Genomic DNA, 15229 nt, shown 5'->3' on the forward strand with positions numbered 1-15229 from the left:
GGGCATCATCACTGTCTGAGAGAAAATGAAGAGCTGCAGTGGACAATAAATGACTGAATATACCTCAAGAACAATGCCCTCTTTTCCTCTCAGTGGCTCAGGCACACACACATACACAGAGTGAGATAACATCAGTCATCTTTTTGTATTGAGCATTTCCAAACTGCCTTCTCCCTCTCACTTGTAATTCTTCTTTAGCTGCGGAGGAGCAAAGAATCTGCAGTCCCTGAAGATTACTCTGACTGTGGTGACTCAAGAACTGAATGGACCATTTCATACCCAAGACTGCCCTTTCTTCAGAATAGTTTTTTGGCATTCAGCAAAATGAAAGAGGAAAATAGATTTCATAGTCAAATTTCAGAATATGCATTCTAATTTACAGCTGTGGTTAGAGTCTGGCAGGTAAAGAAGCCATGGACTAGAAAGCATTCTTTGTCAATCTAGTTCATAAACAAACAAACAGACAAAAAATAGAAAAATTAATAATTTTTTTTTATTATTATAGAAGTTTAATATAATTTAATATCAATAAAATGACAAAAAGTAGAACAATAGCTCAAGGCATTTATTTGTAGGAGCTAGGATGACATCATGTCTAACTAAATTAACTGAACACAGATATAAAAAGACTTCCCGAAGAGAGCTGTCAAGATAAAAGATTAGGCTTTTAAAGTTGTTCTAAAGGCCTTTTCCCCCTTATCTTTGGCATATTTTAAATGGGGGTAGTTAATTCAACATCACAGCACTGTGTGCTGGAACAGTGTGTGGGTGCATAATCACAAGCATTTTGTGACTGTTGGCGCAGTTTGACATGTTTTGCTGGGGAACTCATGAGGGTCATGGGGCTGGTCATTAGGATTTCTTCCAGATGGATCGTGGGTAGTGATGCAGTACAGTGGCGGTGTACAGGATCATTGTCATGCTTCTTCACTCTGCAAACTGACTCATTGTGTTAATCTGTGCACCACACAAACACGTTCTCAGAAGAGAGACGTCAGTGTCTCTAATAATGAGTCTCATGGGTAAAACCATTCACAGAGGCAGCAGTTGAAAAAAAAATCTAAAATGCTGGCTTGAAGCATGGAAACTTGCATTCACTTGTGGATGTTAAAATGTGCTTATCAAAGTTTTATTTATTATAATTATTATTTTTTAAGTGTTTAATACCGTTCTCTGTCAATAGCATCTGAGAAACAACGTTGATTTATTAAATGCCACTGATTTGTTGAATGTTGTCTTGAAACTGGAATATTCCTAAAATGTAATAAATATAGCTATAGTATATTCACAGTAGCCTACTTCATCAGCCTAATTAGTACCAAAAGCTTTAACCGGGCAGAACACATACGGATGCACATAGCTTCAAATATGAAGTATGACGTGGAGGAAGAGAGAGTGAAAATGCACATGACCAGGGCCGTATCTGGGGTTTGCGGGGCCCCGGTGCAGGTTGTACCAGTGGGCCCTGTTTGAAATTGTTTAAATTGTTTTGTATGTTTGTTCTATGTATTTACCTGTGCTGTTTACACAATGTTTTAAGTTTTTTTTTTTCAGGTTTGTAGGTGTCCAGGTACAGAACCCTAATAATCAAATGTAAAATAGCACTGCATAGTCTTTACTGTAAAAATTCTATATACAGTCAAACCAAAATTTATTCAGACACCTTCAACATTTCTCAAATTATCACAGTTTATTTGCTATAGTTTAGAAAATGGTGATAAAATATGACAATAACTCAGAGTTAAACTGTCAGAAAAAAATCATCTTGATAACATAAGATTACCTTGATAGAAAGTTATTTAATGATGTACAATCATTCAAAAATTCAGACAACTGTTAGTATGACAATATTTACACAACTATACTTTGTTGACCAATTAACAAGCAATGGCATTTTTGTTTTGTTCCGTCTGTGGTGTAAAAAGGTTGCATTAGCAATTAAAGAAAAAATACTTGGGCAAAACATGGTCAGGTCTAAGAGTCTGAATAATTTTTGGTCCAAAATTTGTTTTTTAAATTTTACTGGTAGTTCACTGTATAAAGAATTTGTGTGTATAATATGTCAGTTTATTTTATTTAGCTGTACTCACTTACATAAGTGATCTAGTGCCCTGCACCCACTGGTGTCTGAATAATTTTTGGTTTGACTGTGGATTAATTCTTGTTAAAACTTCAAAGTAATTCAGTGAAAAGCCTTGAGTGGTTTTCTTGCTTTCATTTTTGGATTAACATTAAAGGGTTAGTTCACCCAAAAATGAAAATTATGTCATTATTGACTCACCCTCATGTTGTTTCAAACCCGTAAGGCCTCCGATCATCTTCGGAACACAGTTTAAGATATTTTAGATTTAGTCCGAGAGCTCTCAGTCCCTCCATTGAAGCTGTGTGTACGGTATACTGTCCATGTCCAGAAAGGTAAGAAAAACATCATCAAAGTAGTCCATGTGACATCAGAGGGTCAGTTAGAATTTGTTGAAGCATCGAAAATACATTTTGGTCCAAGAATAACAAAAACGACAATTTTATCCAGCATTGTCTTCTCTTCCAGGTCTGTTGTGAGCGCGTTCACAGCACTGCAGTGTAGTGATGTCCAGTTCGTGAACGAATCTTTTGATTTAACCGGTTCTTCTTGAACCAGTACACCAAATCGAACTGAATCGTTTTAAACGGTTCGTGTCTCCAATAAGCATTAATCCACAAATTACTTAAGCTGTTAACTTTTTTTAACGTGGCTGACACTCCCTCTGAGTTCAAACAAACCAATATCCCGGAGTAATTCATTTACTCAAACAGTACACTGACTGAACAGCTGTGAAGAGAGAACTGGAGATGAACACCGAGCCGAGCCAGATAACAAACGAAAGATTGACTCGTTCTCGAGTCAAGAACCGGTTGCATCGGTTTAGTGATGGGAAGTTCGGTTCTTCTCCACGAACCGGTTTTTCGGACAGTTTGATTCAATAAACCGGTTAAAAAAAAACAGTTCACCGGTTCTTTTTGCGCAGTATCATCAGCTTTTCGGTTCTCGAATCGGACGCGTCCGACAGAAACGGTTCTCTGTTCAGTGTACTAGTGATACGAAAACCGATGCAACCAGTTCTTGACTCGAGAACGAGTCAATCTTTTGTTCGTTATCTGGCTCAGCTCGGTGTTCATCTTCAGTTCTCTCTTCACAGCAGTTCAGTCAGTGTACTGTTTGAGTAAATGAATTACTCCGGGATATTGGTTTATTTTAACTCAGAGGGAGTGTCAGCCACATTAAAAAAGTTTAAGTAATTTGTGGATTAATGCTTATTGGAGACGCGAACCATTTCAAACGATTCAGTTCGTTTTGGTGAACTGGTTCAAGAAGAACTGGTTAAATCGAATGATTTGTTCGCGAACCGGATATCACTACACTGCAGTGTTGTGGACGTGCTCACAACAGATCCGGAAGAGAAGACAATGCTGAATAAAGTTGTCGTTTTTGTTATTTTTGGACCAAAATGTATTTTCAATGCTTCAACAAATTCTAACTGACCCTCTGATGTCACATGGACTACTTTGATTATGTTTTTATTACCTTTCTGGACATGGACAGTATACCATACACACACTTTCAATGAAGGGACAGAAAGCTCTTGGACTAAATCTAAAATATCTTAAACTGTGTTCCGAAGATAAACGGAGGTCTCACGGGTTTGGAACGACATTAGGGTGAGTTATTAATGACATAATTTTCATTTTGGGTAAACTAACCCTTTAAGGACACCGATAGTCTTCCGATTTCTTTCTCCACTGTCTACTTTCACTTTAGACACAAGAGTTTTTTCGAAGATACTCTCCATGACGGGTATTTTGACATACTTTTAGATGTATTTGTCGTTACAAGAGCAAGAAGAGGCCAGTTTCGGTGTTCAAGCTCTTAAGACGTGTCTGTCTACGTACGCCTTGTGCGCACATAACACTGCGCGGGGGAGCTGAAGTGGGCTCTTTCAAGTCTTTTTCTGTTAGCTTGTTTAAACTGCGAATTGTCTTTGTTCGTTCAGGTGAGGGAGAGCTCGGTTTGGTGTTGCTGTCTGTGAGACGCAGCTCTCTGCGTGCGCACCGAATGCAGCGCGCGAGTAGATTACTTGGTTGAGTTTTTCCATGTCTCGTGTTTGAATACTTTAAACGCTGTTGAAAGTTTAAAAGGGCAAGGCTTAAAAACATGTGTAAATGATAAGATTTCATGACGATGCAGCCTGTTAACTGTACCGCCCCCCCATCCGTGGGCCCTTATAATCGTCACCACCTTTTACCCCACCAGCGACGGCCCTGCACACGAATGCACATACCTTACCTAATTTCCCTAATTTGCTAAACTAGTTTGCCACATAAAAAAACTTTTTTAACAATTTTTTTTGCTTCTTTTTCCCTTAGCCTATACTCATTCATTTTACTTATAATTTATTTCCATTTTCCATATAATTCGTTTAATTCTATTTTATTCTCTTATTTTTTTATTTTCTTTTTTTTCTTAACCTGTTAATCCACAACCGGACGCCGGCATCCTGAAATCCCGAATTTCTCCGGCCTCTAAATTATTAATATGACCAAAACTTATATAGCCTAGGCTTCATGTGTCTTTTTATAAAATGATTTTTATAAAGTAAACATAAGAATATTGTAATATACACATTTAATGGACTTAAGCAACTTATCTTAAAATCAACTGATCATACAATGTTTTTTTATTTTTTTTTTAAACATGATAAAATATATCATATATGATACATAAGGCTTTTGAAGAATGTTTATTTGTACATCTCTCAGTCATCACTGTATTGCATTGCATTTTGTTTTGCCCTGAGTTGCAGAGCTTTAATAATAAAAAACAAGGCATTTTCATGGATATCATCTTACTAGACATATTACTGAGAGATATAGGCTAAAGTGAAACCCACATTGTATATATTTAGTCACTGTTATAAAAGTCTCATTCATTACAAGCCATAAGAATTTCATCGTACTTTTGGCCAGGAAATTACAACTGTTGCACCAAACTGCATATGTTTTGCTCAGTTTGGGTCTCTGAGAGTGATTCAACTTACTATTATTATGTCAGGATTTACATTGAGCACAATCTCTTTTTTTGAGGCAAAACAATGCACTCTGGCTTGATATACATGACAGTAAAGTGTGCATATTTTCTCTTATGCTTTTTTAAACGTTTGCATATCGGTACTCAGCAAACCTCGAACATTTCACACACTCCAGTGTCTCCCCAAAATTGTATGATGATTGAGCTCTATGTCTCTCCAAGATGTCAATCTTAGTGAACTGACCAATAATGTTGGGGAGCTCTTTCCTCCGCTTCCTTATTGGACGACGTGAATTGAGTATGATTGGTCAGTGCAGCGCCGTCTGTGGTGTTGTGATATCGCGATATCTCAGGCGTATGTTCTTTCGCTGCAGCGCTGTAGCGGGCTGAGTGTGGGTGCTTGACTGCCAGTGGAGACATTGTTTCTCTCTCTCTCTCTCTCTCTCTGAAGCGAAGTGCAACCTGATATATCGAGGCTGTTTACGTTGTCTTTTAACTTTTGATGGGCCCGCGGAACAGCGTGCTTGAATGGTTCAAAGGTGAGTGAATACTAGTGCTTCTCTGCGTCCTGTCGAGTATGAATCTTTTCCCTCATTCAGTTGCAGCGCTAACATGTCGACAGTGCAGTACCTTCGAGTCGAGCATCAGGACTGCTAGCAGCTAGTCTCAGTCATTCTTGTTCGTTTAACTCGAAACTGCTTGAAAATCAATAAACGATGAACTCTGGTTCCCATAGCAACATGTTCCCATGCGCGTCCCTTTGACAGCATGTCTTCTTCGCGACTGTCGGGAAGTTCCCAAACTAACCAGTGCTAGTGTGGAGTAAACCGAGTTAAAGCTCACTTGTGTGATGACTGCTCTGAAACATTGATAGAACAACAGAAACATTTTCTCTCTGTGCACGGTCTGTCAGTGTTTGTGTTGTGTGAACGTGCGTGTGGTCGGACTCTCACTGATGATGTATCTCTGCAGGATTGCCTAACGTACTTTGGGCATAATTTGTTTTGTTTACAAGATACTATTAGATGTATTGATTGGTACTTTTGGTTCGACTGTCTGCTTTTCACCGAGTTGCCAGCAGTAATGGACTGTTCGGAGATGTTATTGTCGCTTTTCTAAGCTGAAGTGGTTCTTGCCTTAGAGCAGAGATTACTTGTTGTTGAACACATACCTGATAATAGAAATTGACCTTAAAAAGTGTGTACTTGGTCATTTTGCTAATTAAAAAATTAGACTAGAGATAGACAAAGCCTTCTGGAAAATCTATTTGTTGTGGTCAGTTTTGATATTGTCGGGTTTCTACAAATAAGTCAATAAATGGAGACTCTGTATATATGAGCAATATCACACTCGTAGCTGTGTGATATAGCTGTATATCAGTACGGCTGTGATTTGGTCATAGGTAATCACAGTGTGCCGATATACAGCCATTTCACACAGCTACGAGTGTGATATTGCATTTATACAACAGTTCGACAGCATGAGTGTAAATACATTACTTAGCGTCTGTATGGGTTTTTTTTTTCTATCGAGGGGGTCTCTTGTTACCATCTAATGGCAGAACAATGTATCTAAAATCACCATCAAGAACACACGCGCACGCACACTGTTTCCCAATACTAAATACTCTGCCATTTCTGTTGAATTTGAGGACCATCACATGGTAAACTAAACCACTCTACGTTTCAGCTGCGCAGGGCAAACTGGTTATAACCTCAGACCGCAATGCAAACAAACTTGTTTGAGCTCAGAACAGCTTCACTCGGCAGCCAGAGTTGATTTCACGACACTGTTACTGCACAGATGCAACAGTGCTGCCGGAATTAGTGAGAATCATTCAAATTCTACACCGCGCTGACAGGAAACCAGAATTGTTAACACTAACTGTAACCATGCTGTTGTGGTAGAAATAGTCGAATGCATTACATAATTTATTTCAAGGTTTGTACAACCTTTTGAAAAAGAAATTCAAGCACTTTTCAAGCATTTCACACAACTATTTCCAGCACTTTAAAGCCCTAAGATGATCCAGATTGAATATTTTTTTAAATGGGATGACCAAGATATACTTTGTGGTAAACAAACACTTATGTAAAATTAAAAAAAATACATAAAATCATAATTATAACAAGTAGACAGCAGCAGAGGAGCACTTATTGGCGTATTAGTCATTCATTTCTAACTGCACTTAATAATGCAAAACAATAGTACTTTTATGATTAAATGATCTTTATTTTGAATACCCTCACACATCACCCCAGCGCTACCAAATGTGCTCCTGGCTCCACCGTTTGTAGAACTTAGTGGCGCTGGTGCCACTGCTCTCAAATGTTAGTCTGGAGCCCTGCATTATAAGCGAACCAAATGCAGAATAGATGCAAATAAATAACACTGAAACATGAACTGTGCGCACAAGTGTTGTGCTTCACTCTAAAACACATGGTGCATATATATATTTTTTTATAATATATGCACCATGTGTATATGGATAATTACAGCCATGTCACTAATTATTTTTATTTTTATTTATCATGCTGTCCTAATAGGGATAGAGAAGCATTTCCTGACTTTGTTCATGTATTTTCAAACCTGGTAACTATCTGCCTAGTCCTGTAAATGAGGCGAACAATTCTCAGTGGCTCTGTCACGTTCCACTGTCTCTGATCAGCTTTATCACATGTAGCACATTTGCACTCCAAAGAAATGAATTAAAACAATCTAATCCATTTTCTAACATAAGCGTAACAAGTTGGTCTTCTCTGATAAAAAATCACAGACTTCAATTTTCTTCAAAGACGTGATCCCTTACCTTACTTGTCTTTTTTTTTCAACCTCTTATCACAAAATATTATAATAGGACCGCTTCAAACCCCATAGTTCAGTTTAATTAAGAGGTATATGATATTTCGTCACACTGTTTGTACCGGAAGGGGCATGGGGGAATTCAGGTTGATTTTGGCCAAGGGGGAAATTTGGAGCACAAAAAAATGTACTAAGAAAGAGGGCAAGTAAACTGGCAGGGACTCTGACTCTTTATGAGCACTGGTTTTCAAAAGGCCGCTGAGAGCTTCTGTGACTGCATTATTATGAGGATGGAAGAAGACTTCAGCTGTTCATAAGTGGTATCGATAAAATGTAAACGATATTCAACCCTAATTGCAGAGAAAGCATTCAGACTACTGTTCACTACTATTATTAGTAGTACTCAGACGTGAAAATCACTATTCACCTGTTATAAAGTAGTAGTATGTTGATTTAAAAAGGCTTTGTGTGCCATATTTGAGCTGATGGAGTCTGTTATAATGGATGGTTCTCTGTGGTACTGTTGTAAACACATGGCCAAGGCCTCCTGCAGGGACTAATATTAGTCACTTGTGGGAAGTCGGTCCCATTTGGCCCTTGGCTGGACACTTCCTGAGCCCTTGGCTACAGGGGCCACTCGTAATTTGGATCACTCAGATGCTCTTGATGACTACAGAGCTGGCCAAGGAGCAGTGCCGGCGCAGGCCCTCTGCCAGCTTCACTAATCCACCGCTGCCGCTCTCTCCCCCCACACAGGCAGGTTCAAAGGAAACTCGAGTGAAAGCTTGCTCTACTGAACTGGGACTGAAAACACTATGTATGTAAAGGGCGCTAATGGATTTCGGGCATCCGAGATCAATAAAACCAGGAGACAGAAAAGGTTTGTGGCTTTCTTGTAAACAATATTCTATCCATGTTGCTGGCTTTGAAATTGATGTGCATGGTCTTGGGCTGATTTTTGCAGTCTCTTTCTGAAAGTTAGAGCCAGCCTGTGTATGTTGGGCACAGACTTTTTTTTTTTAAGCTTGAGACTATGAGTCGGAGGATATCATATCAAACATGTCTGATATTTTGATCTATCAACATAAGCCTTTCAAGCTCTGCATGAGGGATGCCTTAAATGAAGCTGTTTTAGTGCAGCGATGTCTTTTTTTTTTGCCTTTCATGTCTGCTTTTTGCTTCTCTTTGAAATGCTGTACTCTGTAGACCAAACATTTGTTGTTGGATTCTTGACTAAACTGTCACTCAAGTTTTAAGAATTTAATTTTTTTTTACATTTTATTTCATTTCAAATAAACATGAGAACCTGAACTCACAGAGGGACTGTAGACAGCTTGTCTGTTGTGCTACAGTACACAAGTAAGTGTCATGGTCCATGGGTGTTGGGGGGGCGGGGGGTTATTTACCCTGGCAGTTGAGCCCCTTGCTGTGTCAATTGAGGTGCCTCCAACCCAGTGCAGTTCACAAACACACACATTCATATTTCATTAATGCCCGACTATCCTAACCTCAACAGTGCAAATCCCACCAGCCCTGTAACAAAGACCTGCTTGGGCCCTGTCTACTTGGGCATCAAGACATATTTTAATAACAATACAGCCGGTGTTGTTCTTTCTCTTATCTGTTGTTTTAGCTGCTGAACGAACAAAGCAAAGGGAGGGGGTGTCAGGAGGTCCAGTCCAGCAATTATTATTTGGCAAAGCAGCCACCAGCCAGACTTTATAAGTGTGTGCCAGCTTTGTGACATTCTCAGAGTTATGGTAGTGATCAGACTGCACACACTGGGTTCTGATGGAGGAGTTCACGTTGGCCTGCTATGTTTCCTGCTGTCCAATAAGCTGTCAAGCTATTGACATGACTGTTGGACATGTCACACCCCACCTGCTCCGCTCCACCACCCAGCTGAGATCAGATGCAAGCGCCTGGACCCTTCCCAAGCTCTTGATTTTTCAGTCTCTTTAGTGCTCCAGTGAGTTTTCAGTAGTGCATGCCTGGTCGAGCTAGTCGAGGCATCGCTGATAATTGAGTTGATCTATGAGTTAGTCACACACCTGCACAGACCTCTGGCTTTTTGATTAAATTTGCTGTTTTGAAACCAAAATTTATCCCTTAAAGGATTCCTGAAGATCCTAAGAGGTTTCTTTTAGGAAAGCATTGTAATTTTTCCTCTAGTTTTCAAATTCTTGGCAGAGGCAAGTTGTCCTCAGACCTAGATATAAGGATACACTTTCATGCCATGTCACCTCTCGATAGTTTGCGACTGAAGAGAATAAGAGTTTGACCTTCTGTGAAAGACAACTCTAGAGCTTTGCCTTGATCTTCAGCAAATATTGTGCTGCTGATTATACTAACTTCTTAAGAAGTTGAAATCTATCAAAGGCTTGTCACATGAGATCTTTGGTGTCTCATGACAAGAATGAACACTTTGATTTCAGTTAATCCAAAAAATGTTTTGCAAATCTGTAAAGCAGTTTTGATGAGCTGGATTTGCTGTTGGCCTGTTTTGACCGAAAATGCCATCAAGGATACTTCCGCCCATACACTGCTGTTGGGGCATTGTCAGTTCAATTTTGATATTGCACTTTTCTGAATGCATGTTTTCTGAAAGCAGCTTTAGAAAGATCAGAGCTTTAAACCCCCAGTGAAAACAGAAAGAGAAACTCCCTTCCAGCCTATATCATCTAAGGAGAAAAAACACATCATGACTGGGAACCTATCCTCTGTTTGATACTTATTTGTCTTTTATAGTTTTAGCCATATCTTTAACAGACTTTGTTTTCAACTTCCAGTTAAAAATACTGGAGGAAAGCTTTGAAGTCTCAGTGTTATTGAAGGGATGCAGAAAGTAAATGACGTAAAGCTCCACTCACTGTTTAGAACAAATTCATTTAATCAGTCAGTAAAAAGATTCTCAAACTTACAAGTAAGTTAGCCTCATGAGTCAGATTCATTTACATGAATCGTTCAGAGTTCACAATTAACTTTCTTATTGAACCCATCATTTTATTGTTTATTTTATAATCTTTGTGAACCCTTTTCTTTGCAACTGAACCATCTATGACCAAACAATTTTGCAAATTTGCAACTTTACAAATGGGCTCCAAAATATGTTAAAGTCTACAACAACTGATAGTATTGTCCAAACATTATCTAAGATATTAGTGCATTAAATAGCCATGGTATCAGATTTACTGTAGCAGACTAAAGATATTGATCTCAAATATCTATTTATCATTTAAAATGAATAGTCCCTCAGTGTCAACAGTAAGAATTGTGATATGACTTAAGTCTTATGATTCAGGCTTCCTTGTTTCTAAACTTCTATTAATACATTTTGGCAGGTAGGCTAAACACACACTTTTTTTCCACGGGGGAAGTGAGGCTTTTAAACAGTACTTCAGAAGGGCTGTCTGAAAAATCCCTTCAAAGTGCGCAGTTCAGTCGTCTGCACTTATTTGCCCATCTCTCTGCATGCATTTTGAAGTGTCCTTTGTGCTGCTTTGGCTCGTTTGACTGATGAAGTGCTTTGAGGTCAAAAGAACTATTTATCAGGCCTTCTTTAGTGAAACTTATAGGAGAGTTCTTTAAAAGCACATTTGAAGCTATGATTAAATGGATCCCTCTCACGAGGAGCCTGCCTTATCAAAAGAAAAACGTCTTATTTTAACAAGATTGAATTTGTCTCAAAGTTGGAACACGCTACGTTTGATATCAATTTTTTGTTTAATTATTATTATAATTTTTTTGACAGTAAAAAACGATCATTAAAAAAAGAGACTCTGTCACTGTTATAATGAACCAAAATAAGATTTGAGCCCAGACAAGGAACAGTTGAGTGTTATAAGAACTAAAATTCTTTTTAATTCTGTTTTTGGTTCATTTTAAGGAACTGAACTTAGTTTGGTTCTTTTAAAACATTGTGTGAAATAGTTGAAAAAATCAAATACAGATTAATGTTTACCATTAAAGTTATAAAACATATTCAGTCAAGAGCAGAAAGTGATTTTCTTTGTCAATAGTTCTTTCTTTGATTATAGAGATAGTTCACGCAAAAATGTAAATTAGATGTTGATCTGCTTACCCCCAGGGCATCCAAGATGTAGGTGACTTTGTTTCTTCAGTAGAACACAAATTATGATTTTTAGCTTCAGTCATTGCAGTCTCTCAGTCGTACAGTGCATGGCAAGTGGTAACAGAATCTATAAGAATAAAAAAACATGCACAGACAAGTCCATTTTTTTTTACCTCTGATTCACGCAATGTCCGAACTGTTAGAACTCTTGTGAACGCGCTTCACAGCAGCAAGCGTGTGAGGCATTCTTCTTCTTTTTTTTACCCTTATAGATTCTGTTACCATTTGCCATGCATTGTATGACTGAGAGACTGCAACGACTGAAGCTAAAAATCATAATTTGTGTTCTACTGAAGAAACAAAGTCACCTACTTCTTGGATGCCCTGGGGGTAAGCAGATAAACATCTAATTTTCATTTTTGAGTGAACTATCCCTTTAACATGACAGACAGCAGCAGGGATATTGAACCACAGTCCCTTTAAGAATTTATCCACAGACCCAATATACTGTTATGCGACATGCATTCTCTTTCTCAACTATTTAACGTTCCAAAACTGACTGTTTAACTGAATACTCGCCAAGAAGGGCATTTTGACATAATTTTGTATGTATTTGAATGTTTTAGCGCAGTTTGTCACTCATTTTGGTATTTGTGGCTAATAAGCTGTTTAAGACTGAGCACGGCTTGTGCGCTCCACTAATATAGATCGGTGGTGGTGCATGTGCCTTTGGTGTAAGCGCAAAACCTGCTAGATTGACTAAAATAATGCGCAATGCAAGCACCATTTATCCGGAGCGAATATGATGTGTGTGTGTGTCTGTGTGTGTGTGTGTGTGTGAGAGAGAGAAGTGGTTGTCGGGGAGAAGAGAGCGAGAATGTGCGGCTGATTTGACGTTATTGGCTGTGCTGCTGGTAACAAAATGGATCGGCTCGAAATTGGAAATAAGTGAGACAGATCGGCTGGTCACGATCCGTGCCGTTCATGAGGAAAATTTGGCCGGTTCTGTTCCCTGGCCGATCGATTAGTGCATCTCTAATGGCACTTTTCCACTGCATGGTACCTGGTACTTTTTTTAGTACCACCTCGGTTGAGGTTCCAAGTGAAAAGTACTGTTACCAAAACGTAACGTGTAAACTCATCTTATCAGGGATTGGTCGGAGAATCTTCACTACCTGTGTCACTGAACTTGCGACACAAACACAACAGAACCACTAGATTTAAATCGGCACAGCCAGCTAAGGATCTAATGCAACAGTTTTGAACGAGCGCACCTTTTTTAACAACCCAAAAATTGCTGTTTCATTGTCTTTTGAGGAAGTCAGGGCTCTAGAGTGTGACCAATTTGGTCGTACGTGCGACCTAATTTCTCAATGGTGCAACTAAAAAAATTTAGAGGTTGCACAGGTGTGACCAGCTGTCCGATTAAAAAAAAATTGTGAATCTGAAAGTCTCCCTGTGGTTCAACAACAAACACTAGAGCCCTGCATTTCAGCCTGAGCCCAACAGCCCTGACTTTTCACGTCATAGTTCAGACGCGGACCGGGCCTCCCGCATGTTTTAGACTTCTCCTTACTTTTACATTTTAGACATCGATCAATTAGTGATGAAAAAAAAATTGCTGCGCTGGTGGAAACAACATGAGACTGTGCTACCGCAACTGTCGAGCGATTCGACAGTTTTGTTTATTGTCCCACAGCAGCAGTAAGGTGCGTGCCATCAGCGTTCAAATATACACAATAGGCTTAAGCTTGCTGCAAAGTACCAGCAAAAGTAATTACCATAAATGTGACATGGGGAAATAGATATATTTATCATGTCTGTGAGGCATGTTTTCACTGAATTTCGGTTCATTTTGTACTCCTGTTAAAGATAAGATGGCAGAAAGCACATCATGTTTGTTTATTTTATAAAAGCACAACGTTTTGTTGATAATTGTGAGTGCACAAATGAAAGTAGACCTTTAGCAGTTATGAATGATGTAGTTATTACCAGTGGTGCCCCCAGAAAATTTTAACAGGGGTGGCCAGATGAGTCCACATTAAATTTTGGGGTGGCACATTAAAATAAAGAAAAAAAATTAAGGGTTTGCAATATAGAGTTATATAGAATATAAAGTTATATCTCTGTGATTTCTGTGATTTTATCGATAACGATAATTAGACTATTTTGCTGAGTGTTATTGTACTGATGTTTTATTTCTAATTGTGCTGACAGCTGACTCCTGATTTTTTTTATTTTTACCTTTACACCATTGTTTCTAAAAGTGTGCACCATCTTTTAGGTCAAATACTTGCATTTGGGCTGTTACCAAGCTAATGCAATCAGTACCAACAAAATTGATCTTTGACCTTTGCAGAAGCTGCATCTGAAGTGCCATTTAGATGTTTTTACACACTGTTTAGCTCTGTGGAACATGGAATACTTTAACCTGCAGTTACAAATGGATAAACAATGTTTTAATATTTTAAAGATAAAACATTGAAAACTGATGTTTGAAATTATTAAAAAAATGAAAAGGTACCTAAAATGTGAAATTAAAACCACCAATAGGTGGCAGCGAGTTACTGTTAATAAGTGAGTCATTGCGATTGAACCGAATCATGCACATTTACCTAGGTTTAACTTTTAAACATTGTTATATGCTTGAACTGTTTTATATCTATAGATTTTATTTTAGGCAAGTCGTGATGATTTGAGAAGGCTAAATTGATCAAACATAGACTCACTGTCTGCTGCTGGCCACTTGGTCATTGCATAAAAAAACAAAACACTTATTTATTAACAAACAAAAAATGCTCCAAACATTTTTCTTAAATTAACGAAACAAAATATAATCAATTTGCTATTGCATACAAAACTGAACTATTACAATAGCTGAAACAGTAGTATAAACTGTTTAGGGACTGTTTAGCTCTTCAAATCAGACACTAGAGCATCCCTTCATTCAGACAAAGTGGAAGATCTGATGAGAATCAGTGTAGAGGGGCCAAGTCTGGAAGATTTTGCTGCTAGAGAGAGTGTGGCCAGCTGGTATAGCCAAGGCCAAAGATCAAAGCCCCTTTCACACTGCACGTTGGACCCGAAAATTGCCGGGTCGCCTTCTGTGTGAACGCACACACATCCTGGGATTGATTCTGGGATTGATCCCGGGTTGGGGATCTAGTAACATTGCTGGGTTCAGTCCTGGAACGAGCTGTGTGTGAACAAAAGCCAGAACAATGCCATAAAGGGTGTAGGGCTGTTTCGAATGCCATTTTTTGAGCTTCGAAGCTTAGGTGGCAATCAATATC

The 15229-nt window shown here is 38.6% G+C and overlaps 1 protein-coding gene across 3 annotated transcripts in view; it reads left to right on the forward strand.

Annotated features, from left to right (window-relative positions):
* The first annotated feature begins 5388 nt into the window (after nt 1-5388).
* The window catches only part of LOC132105883 (D-glucuronyl C5-epimerase B-like), a 69890-nt gene continuing 60049 nt past the window's right edge, over nt 5389-15229 (forward strand). For all 3 annotated transcript variants that reach the window (XM_059511373.1, XM_059511366.1, XM_059511383.1), the window contains exon 1: nt 5389-5601. The gene's annotated coding sequence lies outside the window, so the exon portion shown is untranslated. The remainder of the gene's footprint in view (nt 5602-15229) is intronic.

This window comes from Carassius carassius, chromosome 2 (assembly GCF_963082965.1).
Source record: "Carassius carassius chromosome 2, fCarCar2.1, whole genome shotgun sequence".
Classification (NCBI taxonomy): Eukaryota; Metazoa; Chordata; class Actinopteri; order Cypriniformes; family Cyprinidae; genus Carassius; species Carassius carassius.